Raw genomic sequence first — 15,433 nt, 5'->3', positions numbered from 1 at the left:
TGGAGCCAGAAAGACCTAAATCTCAGATACTTAACTGTGTGACCCTATTCAATTCATTATATATATATATATATATATATATATATATATATATAAAATATAGTTATATATAGTTATACACATACATATACATAGTTTCCACATCTCTCTCTATATATATACATCCCCATCTCTCTCCCTATATATATATATATATATATATATATATATATATTCCCCATCTCTAAAAGGAAAATAGTAATAGCATATATCCTCAATAGTTATTATAAAAATTCTATACCTTTATCTACAAAAGATCATGTGCACAAAAATATTGTCCTTTTCAAACTAGGAACATGAGGCTCCAGTTAATCCAATTCAGAAAAGATTTATTAAGAAGGTACCATATGTAAATATGTTCCAGACATCAGAAATACAACACTGAATATATTCTTCCCTCTGGGATATAATATTTTTCTAATTCACTCTATTCTTAGCTATACCAATGATATCATTGTTATATCTATCTACTCATCATCTTGGACCATAAAAAGTATAATTTGATAGAACCAATTATCCAGTGGAACTGATTGTTAGAAACATAACCAAACTCTTTGTATTAACATTGCAAAATAAACACATATGGTATTTCTGACATAAATTAAGACAAAGAAAGTAAGAAAATAAAGAAAGTCTATAATCTTATTGACTAAATATCTCTATGGGCACAATTTGGGATGATTATGACACTGGGGACCTATCAATGAATGTTTACAATTCAGATATCATTGTCACTCAGCATCTGCCAAATCACCAACAGATTTCAATTTTTATAAGAGAACTTATATTATCATAATCTGAGCCATAAAAAATAATAATGTCTTGATTTTATAACCCTCTTCACCAAGCAATATATTTTTGTATACTAGTTTTCGTGGAGTGGCATGGAGGATATAAGAACTTGTGATTTTCTTAGTTTAAGGAATTCCTGGTCTCCCTCCACAGATACAGATTGGCTAGTCAGTTATAATTTATAGGATTAGAGAGTCTTACTAACTGTAACACCAGATTTTTATTCACTACACCATAATGAATTTCATGATCTAATTTTAACCTTCAAATAAAATTATATTTTATCTATGAAATAAATAAGGCAAAGAGAAGCTAAAGTTGTACCCAAGTCACATCACATCGTGCTAATAACAGGAAGTCAAATCTCCCTGCCCAAAGTCCTTTGAATCACACCATAAAGTCTCTCAGTGGCAATATATACCAATAGTTATAATAGATTCGCTGAAGTCGCAGTGTACAGCACGTCATCATGACAAAAAGCACCAGGTTCACTTGTGGTTTAGGCATTTTGTGACTTGACAAAATTTGTCTAGTGACTTCAATAAACCTCTGGCCTGAGAGAAGTATCTATGAGAATGGTACATCGTGATAGCACTTCTATTGTTAAGACAATCTTAGAACACAGACATTGTGCAAGGAATTTGCATTTTTAGAAACTATCCTTCACTCTATGTTATTCAACAAGTTTAAAAGATATTTACTGAATATTCCAAAGTTAAATTAGATTAAAGTTTTTTTTTTCTTATAACAAATATTCTCTAATACTCACTCTTTGTAACAGTTAACTTTGCCCTTTTGATGTTATCATTGTTATTGTTTTTAGATCACAATAGTTAAGAAAAACATCCTTAATATATACCACATAACATATAACATAATATATAACACAACTTAAAGAATGGATATGATGAATTGCATAATTAACAACTTTTCTGTTTTCTTATTTATTACAATAGTTTTTTATTAAAATAATTTGTTATATGTTCTATTATAATAACAATGATATATGCATGATAATGCCTGTATGAATTGCTTTGCTTCATATTAATCCAACTTTATAGACAAATAACTATCATTGTTATGTTACTCAAATATAATGAAATTAATGCATTTTAAAATATCAATATAGACCCATATCGGCAGCTTAATTTTTGTGATTACTAAAAAGTTTCTAAGGCTTGTAGATTTGGAACTAAAAGAATTCTTTAGTTACTAATCTAAGCTCTTCATTTTACTTAAAAGGGCCTGGGGTTTGAAGGTTAAATGACTTCCTCAAAGTCACATAAGTAGTAGGTGGCATAGGCTGAATTTGAACTCTCTCTCTCTCTCTCTCTCTCTCTCTCTCTCTCTCTCAAGCCTTTCCATTGTACCAAGTTACATGAAAAACATGGAAATATTTCTCAGACATTTAAAAAAATTTAAACTATGATCTCAAAGATTTTTATTACTTTTATGTTCATTGTTATATGCAATTTAAATTAAAAATGTATGATCTCTTTGCTATTCATTTATTTCAGCCATACCAGACTTTGTGACACAATTTGGAGTTTTCATGGCAAAGATACTGAAGTAGTTTGCCATTCCCTTCTCTATTCCATTGTCATAAATGACAATCTGAGGCCAACAGGATTAAGTAAGTTGCCCAGGATCTCATAATTAATAAATGTTTGAGGGTCAGATTTAAACTCAGAACGATGAGAATTCCTCACTCTATCCACCACACTGTCTAGCTGCCCTTTGATCTCCGCTGAGTATTCTTTTTCCCCCTTAATCTCAAGTAGTACAAAAATTGCTGACCACTAGAATAAGTTCTAGGCCATTCTCAAATTTACACCCAAATATTCTGTACTACAGTGATGTTGATCTACAATAGCTAAAGGCTCTTATGACCCTCCCCTTCCCCACACATAAACAGTAGCATTTAATATCTCTATGATAATTTAAGACTTTGCCTTGATTTTCTTCATTTTACTTCTGTAACCCTTTCTCAGTGGTATGTATATTTTGGTGCTATCACCCCTTTGTCAACATCTTTTAAGAAGAAAAATATAGATAACCAAAAATCCGTGAACAAACTAAAACTTTCCAATCTCTCCTCTTCTAAGGCTTAATAATACTTCCATTCATTATCAAGCATGTGGATTATCAGGAACATTCAGTTTAAAATCTTGAGATAGTTCTTTTTATTCCCTGAACTAAAACTTTAGTTGCCTAATGCTCTGTCTTATCATTCTAGTGTCCTTATATCCTGTAGGACTACACCCAGTGTTCAGAACAGGAATTCCTCCCAAGCGATTGCTATTTGTCTATAGTACTGTTCTTTAAATATATACTGTCTCTTGACTCATCTTTTATTTCCTGTTAACCAAGAGCTCTCAAAGCATTCACTTCCATCCTTTCTCATACTAAACCTTATCCTCCCAAGTCATGACTTGCAAAGATAAGTCTTTCAAAATTGAATTTAAAGATGGTTCTTTTTGCCTTGTTTTTCAAAGGAACATAAACATAGCAGGAATGATCTCCCTCCTTAGGGAGAGCTATGTTATTACATTACTTCTAGGAGAGAAATTGGGGAAGTTTAAATGTTGCCTATCCTCACATAAACACCCCTTCTTCAAATAATAGCTTCTGAAACAGATTTTCCCAGTGCCTGTGAGTAAGGTTTTAGCACCTTTGGAAACTACACTCATAAACTCTTTGAAGTCTCTAGGCAACTATGAAATTATGTTATTTTACGGTGCCATGATAGGTCCTCTACAACAATTTAAAGTACACAATGAGGGAGGAAGTTGGGTGGCCCAGTGGCTTGACAGCCAGGCCTAGAGAAGCAAAGTCCTAGTTTCAAATCTGGCCTCAGACACTAGCCCTTATCACTCTTCTGCCTTAGAACCAATAAACATACTGATTTTAAGGCAGAGGGTAAATATTTATTACATAAATAGACAAACAGATGGACAGATGGAGAGACAGACAGACAGGTAGATAAAGTATAATGGGAATTTTTTCAACAAAAATATAGTATTAGCATAAACTTGTAATTTTGCGTTGTATAGATGAGGATCTGAAGCAAACAGGGTTAAGTGACTTGCCCAGGGTTCACAAACTAGTTAAAATCTGAGGGCAGATTTGAGCTCATGAAGATGAGTCTTCCATCTCAGTGCCGTATCCATCATGTCACCAGACTTATCCTAGACTTCTCTAAATGTTATTCTTATTCGTGGAATTCTGGTTCTTTGTTGTGCTTTCCACCTCAATTTTCCCCATTAGATTAATATTAATTAACTTTTTTTAAGACCTAACTTGAATTATATCTCTTCCATAATGCAGTCCTTTATTCTTCCAGCCAGAAACACTCATTTCATCCTCCTATTTATCACAATATTCCTCTGGTGCATTTACTACATTCTTCTTTGCACTCCTTATCTAATCTTATCTTTTCTACCTTCTTTCACCAGACTATGAAGTCCCTAAGAGTGTAACTATGTCTCCTTGTTCACATTTAAATCTCTCTTTCTCTCCTTCCTTCTTTCACATAGTAGGGCTTCAAAATGTAGAGGAGGTAGAGTTGAGTGAATTAATGTTGAAGAATTTGTTGAACAAATTCTAGAAAAATATTTCCCTGTCCTTTCAGTGACATCATATAAAAGGTCACATGCAGTACATATGTAGGATTTATAGTACTAAAAACTTAAAGACACTAATATAAAATTGGCTAAATTCTGAATTCAAATTTAAAAATGGTAGGTATTGCAAGCATAATAACTGAAATTTACATAGGAATTTGGATAAGACCTGAGATTGCATTGGTATAAGAGACACATAGGTAGGGAACATGGACAGTTAGGGGTACAATGGATAATATATTGGGGCTAGAAACAGGAAGACTCAACTTTCTGAGTTCAAATATGGCTTCCGACACCAGCTATGTGACTCTGGGCAAATCATTTAGACCTGTTTGCCCTCAGTTTCCTCAGCTGTAAAATGAGCCAAAGAACAGAACAGCAAACCACTTCAAGTATCTTTACCAAGAAAACTGAAATGGGTTCACAAAGAGTCAGAAATGACTGGAAAACAACTGAATAAGAACAATAGGTGAGGAAAGTATGCCAATTATTATAGGTTTGCATTCTCTGAAACGTGTGGTCTTAGTGGCTTAGAATGACAAGAGATTAAATTATTTGTCCAGGGTCTCATATCCAGTACATGTTAGAGGAAAAGAAACTTCAACCCAGGTCTTCCGAATGTTAAGAACATCTCTATAAATTCTAGTGTCTCTGATATATGTAGAGCATTTTAAAATTGGGAAAGTACTTTTCATATATCTTCTTTCTTGAGACATCCTATAACCCTTTGAGACAAACATTAGAGTAATCATTTTACTCACTTTAAAGATGAAGAAATTGAATTTGAAGAGGTTAGATGGCTTGTTCATGGTTATACAGATAAGTGACAGAAGTAGGTTTTTATCCTAGCATATCTTCATTCCAAATGCAGGATTCTATTCCTTTCATCATTATATTTACTGTGCCTGTTATTTATAATTTATATTTTCAGAGTCTCTCCTTTAGGTCTTTACAGCATTCAGAAGAGGGGGAAAATGTGGCCTATCACCTAGTAATGAACAGCTCTATCAGGTCTTAAACTAATTGATTGTTTCTATATAAATCAAGATTCATAAACCCATTTTTGGTTATTGAAAATAGTATTTTATGAATCCTAAATAGGTCTTTTCCCCCAATGCAATCATGATTATGTATTAGACTCTTATGGATCACCCTGATGTATAAATTTTAGTGTCCTGTTCACTTGACACTTAGTCTTAGCTCAATTTCTTTTATGCTTATTGCAAATAGTAGCAAAATATTCTTTATGCAATAAATAATGACTTAAATTGGGCCTTTCCAGTTTTCAAATAGTGTCATCTTCTTTTTAGAACATTAACATTTTGTACATATGATACTATAATGATATAAGTTATACACATGATATCTGATTTTCAATTGCATAATGGGGCAAATAATATTTTATTTATAGCTTTATTTGACTATTCTGATTTAATTACTTTTTGTATTATCTTTATTTTATTTTAATAACAAATTTTGACATAAGTTTTCCAAAGCTATATAGTTCATGTCTCCCTCCTTTTCCCCTACCCCTCCCAGAATTGATGTGCAATTCAATCTGGATTATACAAGTATTAAATTTATTGTAATTTAGCATCTCAAAGTGATGATTTGCAATAAATTATAGCAATTTGTCATTTATTTATTATTCCATAGAGGTGATCCTATAAAATAGATATATTACTGGATGTGGAAAAAAGATGTAGGTTCAAATCTAACATCTACTGATAACTATCTGTGTCAGCAAAGGTGAACCATTTTTAATTAATTTTTAATTTTTTAGAGATTATGTATTGATATAATTTTCAATCATTGTTTTCTGTTATTTTGTTATCAATACTCTCTTCCTCTATCCCCTTCCTCTTCCCTAAGACAGCAGGTAATATGATATTGGTTGTACATATGTTATTATGGAAGATATATTTCCATGTTTATCATGTTGTGAAAGAAGATATATGTCAATTACACTAGAGAAAAATATTGGAGGAAGTAAAGTGAAGAATGACATGCTTTGGTCTACATTTATACTCCATCAGTTCCTTCTATAAGTGTATAGACTTTTTGTCATTAGTCCTTTGGGATTTTCCTGAATCCTTGAATTATTGATCATAATTAAGCCCTTCACAGAATGGCAAGCCATTTAATTTCCTTTTTCCTTCAATTACTTTCTAATACTTAAATGTTGAAGATCTGAATTGGTGGAGGGTTTCCTAGATGACTGATATGGACTTATGGTTTGAAATTGATCATCTATCCCTACCTTGTTTATTTTATGGATGAGAAAATGGAAATAGAGGTGAAATGATTTATCCAAAGCCCCAAGTTTGGATTATATCAGACTAAACTATATTGAAAAGTATATGCATCCAGGGTGTCCATGGAACTTCTCTAAACTTTTGTTTGTCAATTTGACCACTTTACTTCTGAATCCTGAATTTTCATGATATTTTGATTGAGAGTTATAATGGTTCTCCAATTTAGGCCCCTCCTTGGTAAAATTAAGCTGATTTTTTTGCTACTACTCTGTTTCTTCTCCATCTTCTATAATGGTTCTTCAACTGTGGATCATCTAAATCATTCTGCTTTTGTACTGCACCTCGATAAATGGGTTTTCCCTCACCCATTACTGGCCCTTGGGACTGCAAGCTGGCCACTAATCACAAACAATATCGTTATGTGTTTGTTTGATCACATCTGGTGGTCTGAGTATTGCAACATATTGCTGTGGGAAAAGGGATAAATGTCTGTACCAGTATATTTACCTTTGGTCCTTTATGTTATAAGGGATAGGATTTCATAGAACTTGATTGTCAGTAAGGAACTTCCCATTAGAAGTTTTAGCAGACAGAAACAAAACAGAAAAATGAAATCATGCTATCTCTCAACTAGTTTCTGACAGTATCATAAGAGAAACTGAGCACATTTTTATAACCAACATTTATTATAATTTTTGTTTTTAGTTATTTTAAATTTTGTATTTAAAAATACAGTTGTAATTGGTTCCTCAAACAATTTTGTAAATAATTATTGCAAGTAATTTTATCAGTTTCATTTAGATGAGGATACTGGTTCAAAAGGATCAAGTGAGGAGGAGCTAGGTGGTGCAGTGGATTGAAATCCAGGCCTAGAGATGGGAGGTCCCAGGTTCCAATCTGGCCTCAGACACTTTAAATGTGTGAACCTGGGCAAGTCACTTAACCCTCATTGCCTAGTTTTTACTGCCCTTCTACCTTGGAACCAGTAAACAGTGTTGATTTTGTGACATAAGGTTAAGGGATTTAAATTTATTAGGTACCTACTATGTGCCAGGAACTATACTTATCTAGTTAGTGGAAAAGCTGGAGTTCAAATTAAACTTCTAATTTGAAGAGTAGTACTATTTCCACTATGTTATGTTGCACCCAATTAGAAAAAAATAATAATAATCAAAATAGAATAGTACAACATGGAGGATTTGGATGAGACCCCCCTCACTGCAGTTGTCAGAAATATTTGCTAGGATCTCTGTATCCTCCTCCCCCAAAGGGCAATGTCTCAGATAACCTGTGGTCCTGTGGGTGGTGGCTTCCACATGGCAAAAGTTCCTAGTCTTCCTAAAATATTTCTTATCATTTTTTTGGTAACATATTCAATTACAACATTCTTTATGCATTGTTTATATTATTTATGTCGATTATGTATCATGTTATATATTATATTTCTGGATCTATGTCTTAGCTTCTCTTCTATATTATGTGTGCCTCAAGTTCAAGGACTGTCTTATTTATCTTCATTCTGTTATGAGTCTAATACCTGTTTTTTCACATGCTAGAGTTTAAAAAACATATTTAATATAAATACTATAAGGAAAAATGATAGAACGAGAACTATGCTTTTGGCATATTAGTCAAGTGGCTGAAAAAACAGAACATGACAGGGAAGCTCAGTGGACATTGGGTCAAGCTTGGGGAGTCAAGCTGGATTGCCCATCCCTTTCTGTTTTCCTGCCTTGGAACTGATACTTAATATTGATTCTAAGACAGAAGGCAAAAGCTTTTTAGAAAGTCAGTGAAAGACTTGGGGAAAATGAAAACAATAAGAAGAAATAGTTCAAGTAAGAGATGGTCAGACCCCTAACCAGTTTGATGATTGTAAGAAAATCTCAGCTATATATGTTTTTTTTTAACCCATATTCTTCATCTTAGAATCAATATCATATATTGATTCTAAAAGAGAAAGGCAGTAAGAGCTATATAATAGGGGTTAGGTGACTTGCCCAGGGTCACAGAGCTAGAAAATGTCTTAGGTCAAATTTGAACTTATGACCTCCTTTTTTCAGGCTGGTCCTCAATCTGCTGAGCCATCTATATTATCTTTCTGCTAGATAATTTTTAAGTGAAGGTCTTTGGAGCTTCTGGGAAATACAGACTTTCTCTAACTTCAACACATAATTCACTAGTGCAGCAAGGAACTGATTACTTCATTTACTGGGTAGTCATTAAACTAAAACATTTGTCCATACCTACACTTTTAAAACATGCATGTATATTTAGGTATCACTCATTAAGGAAGAATTAGATCAAATTATCAATCACTCAATTAGCATTTGAGTGGTAGACAAATCAATGTTCACTTTCCTCAGGATTTTTAAAAAGGCAGTATGATACAGAAACCAGGGCATTGTCTTCTGATCAGGAAGACTTGTATTCAGATCTTACCACAGGTACTTAATAGCTGTGTGATAATGGACAAGTTAACTAACCTGTCTGTGTCTCAGTTTTCTCTTTTGTAAAATGAAGGGGTTGTGCGAAGTAGTCTCCTGTAATCCCTGCCAGCTCTAAATCTATAATGTTATGAACTTACAATTTAAAGTCATTAGCAAGAGCAGTTTTGATAGAAGAATTTGATATGTTGCTACTCCAGGAATAAAATTGTCTTACAAAGGCTTGACCTCAACCACTATTTCCTCTGAGCTGGCTTATAATGATGTGCTCACTTGATAAAAGCTATGCTATGTAGTGAGTTTGGGAAGCTGAGATCATGATTCCCAATTTTGGCTCTGAAATTGCCTTGCTGAAAGAGTGCCGTGAAATTTAATTCTGTGAATGGAGCCAACATCCCAATTAGTTTAGTGTAAGACTGCTGAAACTAAATAATGTCTAGCATTCTGTTATCAGCCCATCTAGAGTGTTTCCCATTTTGAATTTGAATTATCAGAATTTCAGCTTTCTGGGTCATTAATCCTTCTTCATTGGATTCAATAGTCATTATCTTTTCCTGATTCTAGTTAATACTATCATGTTTAGAAAAGCATGCCTGAACACAAATTCCTCCAGGGAAAAACAAAATCCATATGTTGGAGAGGAGAGGAGAGTGTGAACTGCCAAATCAATATCCTTGTTTCTCTGGTAGGTTATCTGATTCCTACAAAGCCTTTCTGATCTTTGTCACATCTCTACACAAATATGTTGTGGCACAGCTTAGCAGGGATTTGCATATGCATGGGAATAAGTACCCTACACATTGAGGTCAGACAACAAATATTTTAGAGGTACTTGTTCAACTTGTTCAACATTAATTAATTGATTAAACAATTACAGTTTGCCATGAACTGTTGTGTTATATTCTGGGGATACAAAAATAAAAATTAAATAATCCCTGCCCTCAAGGAGCTTATATTTTCTTGCCTATTATGACAGTTCAGGAACAAAAAAATAAGCCAGATAACAGCTCCTCACAATTGATAATTAATGTGAAGTAAGTAGGACAATAATTAATAATAAAATTGTATTTGAAATTTAGGATTGACAAATGCTAGACTTTGAGTGAAGATCTAGGACTCTGTTCTATAAAGTTATTTCTGATAATAATAAAGATTTAAAACTATAAAGTTATAGTAGAAATAGATGCATCCAGCGTCCTAAAAATGACTTCCTTTTAAACAAAGGATCAGAGAAGGAAATAAGTATTTATTAAATACCTACTATGTGCCAGTTATGGTGCTAATCCCTTTACAAATATTATCATGGACTCCTGAGAGTTAAGTATTTTTATTGTCCTAATTTTACTATTAAGGAAACTGAGGCAGACAGAAGATAAATTAGTTGCCCGGGGTCACATAGCCAATAAATATGTGAGGCTATATTTAATCTCATGTCTTCCTGATGCCAGGCTCAATGCTTTATCTACTCCTTCTCCTTGCTACATGATAAAGCATGGTAGAGTCATGTCATAGAGTAATGACTTTGGAGGAACTGGAAACTTGCATGAATCCAATACAATCATAGTAGTTGGAGAGGACCTCAGAAATCATCTAGCCCAAAACCTTCAATTTACAGACAGAGAAACCAAGAGCCAAGTGAGTCAGAGACCTATACAACATTGTACAATCTGCAAAGAACCTTAGGATTCAATCTTACAAACTCTGACTTGAAATCCTGTGTTCTTTCCATTAACACCTCTCCTATAGTATATAGATGATTCTAACTAATAAGTTAACAAAGTAAAATCTTGTTCTCATTGCCATTTAATGCATTGATTGGAGAAGAAAATTCAGTGACACTATCACATATAATTCTTTACCTAAGAAATGTCAAATGGAATAACTAAAACACAAGTTAGTCTTTATTCCACAGAAAATGTCATGTTAATATAATGTTATGAAGTTCCTCAATAGTGTTCAAAAACCACAAAACAGAAAGTACAAAACGCAAAAGAAAGAAAGAAAGAAAGAAAGAAAGAAAGAAAGAAAGAAAGAAAGCCCAAAGTTACTTCATTTAGAGTCCTCCTTTCCCCATCCCAAGAATATTTGTTTATTTATTTAAGTTTTTTTCTCCAGATTATATATCTGTACCATTTTCAATAATAGTTTTCAAAACTTTGAAATCCATGTTCTCTCTCTCTTTCATACCTCTTCCCCTTCCCAAGATAGCAAGTAATATGATAAAGGTTGTCCATGTGTTGTTATACAATATATATTTCCATATTCATCATATTGTGAAAGAAGACACATATTGCTTACACTAGAGAAAATTAATTGAGGAAATAAAGAAAAAATAGAATGCTTCACTGTATATTCATACTTTGTTAGTTCCTTCTCTGATGGTGGTTAGCCTTTTTCCTCAGGATTTCCTTGGAATTGCCTTGGATCCTTGCTTTGTTGAAAATAGCTGTCCTTCACAGTTGATCATTGTACTTTATTGGCATTACTTTATTCTCCACTCTCCTGGTTCTGTTCACTTCACTGTGCATCACTTTATATGTCTTTCCAGGTTCATGTCTAAAGAGTATTGCTACTTGTTCTTGAGTTATAGAGGTTTAAATTTGTGATTCATTCTGGAAATGAATAGGAATTCATTTCATGGGATCAACTACTTAGACCCAGAAGAAATATGAAAGGCTACCTAATTCCAATGTGCTCATTTTATAAGTGAGGCCAACTGAGTCTCAGAAGTGTTAGGAAACTATACTAAGTTTACTTCAAGGTAATCAAAGGATGATATTTAAAGCTAGGTTCTCTCACCCTAAATCCATTACTGTTTATATCTTACCATTCTCCATTTCCATTATGATCAGCTCTTTATAAGTGCTACAATTCAACTAGATAAAAGAAAACATTATTCACAAAAAAAAATTACTTTACATCGAACACAATTTTTTGTAATTAAAAATAATAGTTAATATCAGTTGTAAGTAATTACTAATCCATATTATACAACTGGCTCAGACCCTATATTTCTGAAATTTTCCTATGTGGTGGCAAGTAAAATATAAAAATGTTGAAAATGATATACAAAAAGAAGACTTCACAGTTAATATGGCATAAGTGATAATGGAAGCTTTCATTTTTCTAAAAATTTTTTTTCATTTTTTCTTTCTTTAAAAATGTGCATCTTTATAAAATATTCTTTATCTAAAATGATAAAAAATTAGCAATCCAGATCATTCTAGCTTAAATCCATCTCTTGAGTTCTTCAAGATTTTTGTCATCTTAAAAGCAAGAACACAATAGAAGAAAACCTATAAAGTGGAACTCAGTATTCTTTCCATGCAAACATCAATAAAAGTTGATTATTCAGCAAATCTACTACCTACATTTCCTCTTACCTACATACTCCTCTTACTTACCACTTGACTCCCATTCTCCACCCACAATAACAGATGAAGGAAAATGTCAAAACATATAAATCAAAGCAGAGTATTTGAGAATGAAAAGAGAAGAGAGGCCTCAATTTTGTCTTATGAGCAGCAGAAGTTTCAATCATTTAACTCACCCTTCTCACTTCATAACATCATAATATCTTTTTGTTATGCCTCTGTCAAGCAACTTACATTGTTCTACACCTTCTTAGTACCTGCTATGACCATCATACTGACCTTTGACTATTTCAAAAGTCTTCTAACTAGTATGTCTACCTCTATCATTCTCTTAGTCTTTCAATTCATCTTTCACACAATTTCATCTTCCATTTGGACTGATGCGTTATCTGTCTGCTCAAAGGCAACTTCCTGTTAAATAACAAATAATAAACCAGCATTTAAGGCCGTCTACTATGTACTACTTTCCTATTTTTCTTCCTTAATTGTGGACTTATAGCTCCAAATAGACTATGCTCAGTGTTGCTGATTTCTGTTATATACTCATCCACCTTTCTTATCTCCTCTTGTTGAAATTCTATCTATCCTTAATATTGAGATTTGAAATGTTACTTCTTCCATTCTTTCATTACCCACCTACTTCCTAGGACAGTCATCTGAAGTGTCCTCTAAAGTTCATTTCAAGCATGCAAATCCTTGTGTCTTTACCTCAGCAGTGGAATAGAAAGCCGTTCTAATACATTGTTTCCAATTCCAGAAAATAGTGGTTTCTCCTTATTCCTGATATGATACAATGGTGCTATGGAAATAGCATTCAAACACTCAAGTCATAAGTTCTCATTTTAAATTATCACTGAAATGTTTATTAACAACATGCCTTGGACAAGTCACTTAAGCTCATTTTTTTCATCCATAAAATAAAAGGATTGGACTTTGATGGCTTCTGAAATTCCTACTAGCTCTAAAATTAGGAGCCTCTGAGCAACTTGCTGTTACCCTTATCATATGTTATTTGTGGGGGCAGCTGGGTAGCTCAATGGATTGAGAGCCAGGCCTAGAGATGGAAGGTCCTAGGTTCAAATCTGGCCTCAGACACTTCCCATCTGTGTGACCCTGGGCAAATCACTTAACCCCCATTGCCTAGCCATTACCATTCTTCTGCCTTGGAACCAATACACAGTATTGATTATAAGACAGAAGGTAAGGGTTTATATATATATACACATATATATTTATTAATTTTTTAAATATTTTATAATATATATATTATTTGTGTCTGCTTCACATAACCCTACCAGACCATAAACTCTGTGATGAGAGGGACTATGTCTCATCTAAATTTCGCATACCTTGTTGGCATAATCTTCTGTATAGCACCTAGCACAGTCTTCTCTTTTTCAAAGGTGCATAACAAGTATTTGTTTCTTTTGACCTGGCAAGAAAAAGTGGTAATGTGTCACACTAAATGTGTGGGAAGTAATTTCATTACCATGAGTTATACAAGTTGAATTCTTTTCACTTACCTTCAAGTTAGAATTCTGTGATTATCAACTGATTTGGAAGAAAAAAGTAATCAAGAAAAGTTGTATAGGGAATAGGATATTCCCTATGTGTATAGGATATGTATAGGAACAGTAGAATAGGGAATAGGAAATGGACCTCTGGATTAGCTAGTATGAAGAACTCCAAAGAATGGAAATTTCCTTTAACTGATGAAGATTATCGACTTCTCTGCTTTGCTTCTGAGAGTTGCCTGTGAAACTGAGAGGCTGAATATCTGCCCAGAGTCATACAGCTATTGTGTGTCATATGTAAAATTCAAACCCAGGTCTGTTGAATTCAAGACAGATTATTTATTCACTACTGCATGCTACCTCTCAATAGAAGAATCCAAGCTCTAAAGCTCATGATTCTTTAAAAGTAATTACTTCAAGTCCTTTGGAATCTATCATCATACCCAATGTATGCATGCTTTATTGTTTTGCTTTTCTTCAGTATCTCAAGGATCTGATATTATTTGGTGCAGATTTCTTCCATATTGATGTATGTACATCTCTCTCATTCTGTAGCTCAGCAGTTCATCATACTAGAACCATACCTATATCCAAAGTTATAAGGCACCTTGGAGATGATTTAGTTCAGTCTCTTCATTTTTAAGAAAAGGAAACTGAGAACTGGAGAATTTAAAGCAGTAACTTATCCAGTGTCATATGGGTAAAATATAACAGAGCCAAGAGTCAGAGCTGTTCCCCTAAATCTATTACCATTGGAAACCGAGCTCATATTAAGTTCTACAAATTTCCAGTCTGTCACATGGCCTGTTCCTTAATCTTGCCTTGACTTTGTAGATTTCTACACAATGTGTGCTCCACCAACAAAGTCTTTGAAAGACAGGGTCATCTCAATGCAAGGATGAGGCATCTCACAGAAATTCCCCTATGTGGCATTTTACAAAGCATCAGAAGAGAGGAAGAAGAGCTGGTACTTAATACCATAGTGAAAAGCAGCAGGGAAATGCATGTGGAAGGGAGGCATGAGTAGAAAAGCCCATTCAAAACCAAGAGAAGAGCACTGAGTTAAGTGCATTGTCCTGTTAAGTATAGTATCAAATAATCCTATCATATGATTTCTAAAATAGAACCAGTAAAGGCAAAGCATCAGAGGGAGAAAAAAGCATAGAAGAGCTATGTCGGCATTAAAGTAGAAAATAGCTTTATTAAACAAAACACATCTAGAAGAGGACTAAAATAGGAAAGCTTTGATGCAAGAATAAAATTCTGTTTTGTACAGTGGCATATGACATCAAGACTCAGAGAGAGCTACTCAAATTACTTGTTAGGTCTGATCAAGTAAGACTGTTGAACATCATCCTCTTGCATATGCCTAAATTAGAGGAGCCACAG

General features: G+C 33.5%; 1 protein-coding gene and 1 long non-coding RNA gene across 3 annotated transcripts in view; one reads left to right on the top strand and one right to left on the bottom strand.

Moving 5' to 3' along the window:
- Positions 1 to 15,433, top strand: part of CSMD1 (CUB and Sushi multiple domains 1) — a 2,624,761-nt gene that overhangs the window by 1,335,423 nt on the left and 1,273,905 nt on the right. The gene's annotated exons all lie outside the window — the stretch shown is intronic.
- The window catches only part of LOC103101691 (uncharacterized), a 187,585-nt gene that overhangs the window by 38,987 nt on the left and 133,165 nt on the right, over positions 1 to 15,433 (bottom strand). Inside the window, exon 2 of the long non-coding RNA XR_008917587.1 lies at positions 13,880 to 13,962. This is a non-coding gene — a long non-coding RNA (uncharacterized LOC103101691). The remainder of the gene's footprint in view (positions 1 to 13,879; positions 13,963 to 15,433) is intronic.

Source organism: Monodelphis domestica, chromosome 1, assembly GCF_027887165.1.
Source record: "Monodelphis domestica isolate mMonDom1 chromosome 1, mMonDom1.pri, whole genome shotgun sequence".
In the NCBI taxonomy this organism is placed as follows: Eukaryota; Metazoa; Chordata; class Mammalia; order Didelphimorphia; family Didelphidae; genus Monodelphis; species Monodelphis domestica.
Note: the sequence above shows the minus strand (reverse complement) of the source record. Positions and strands in the feature narration are given on the sequence as shown.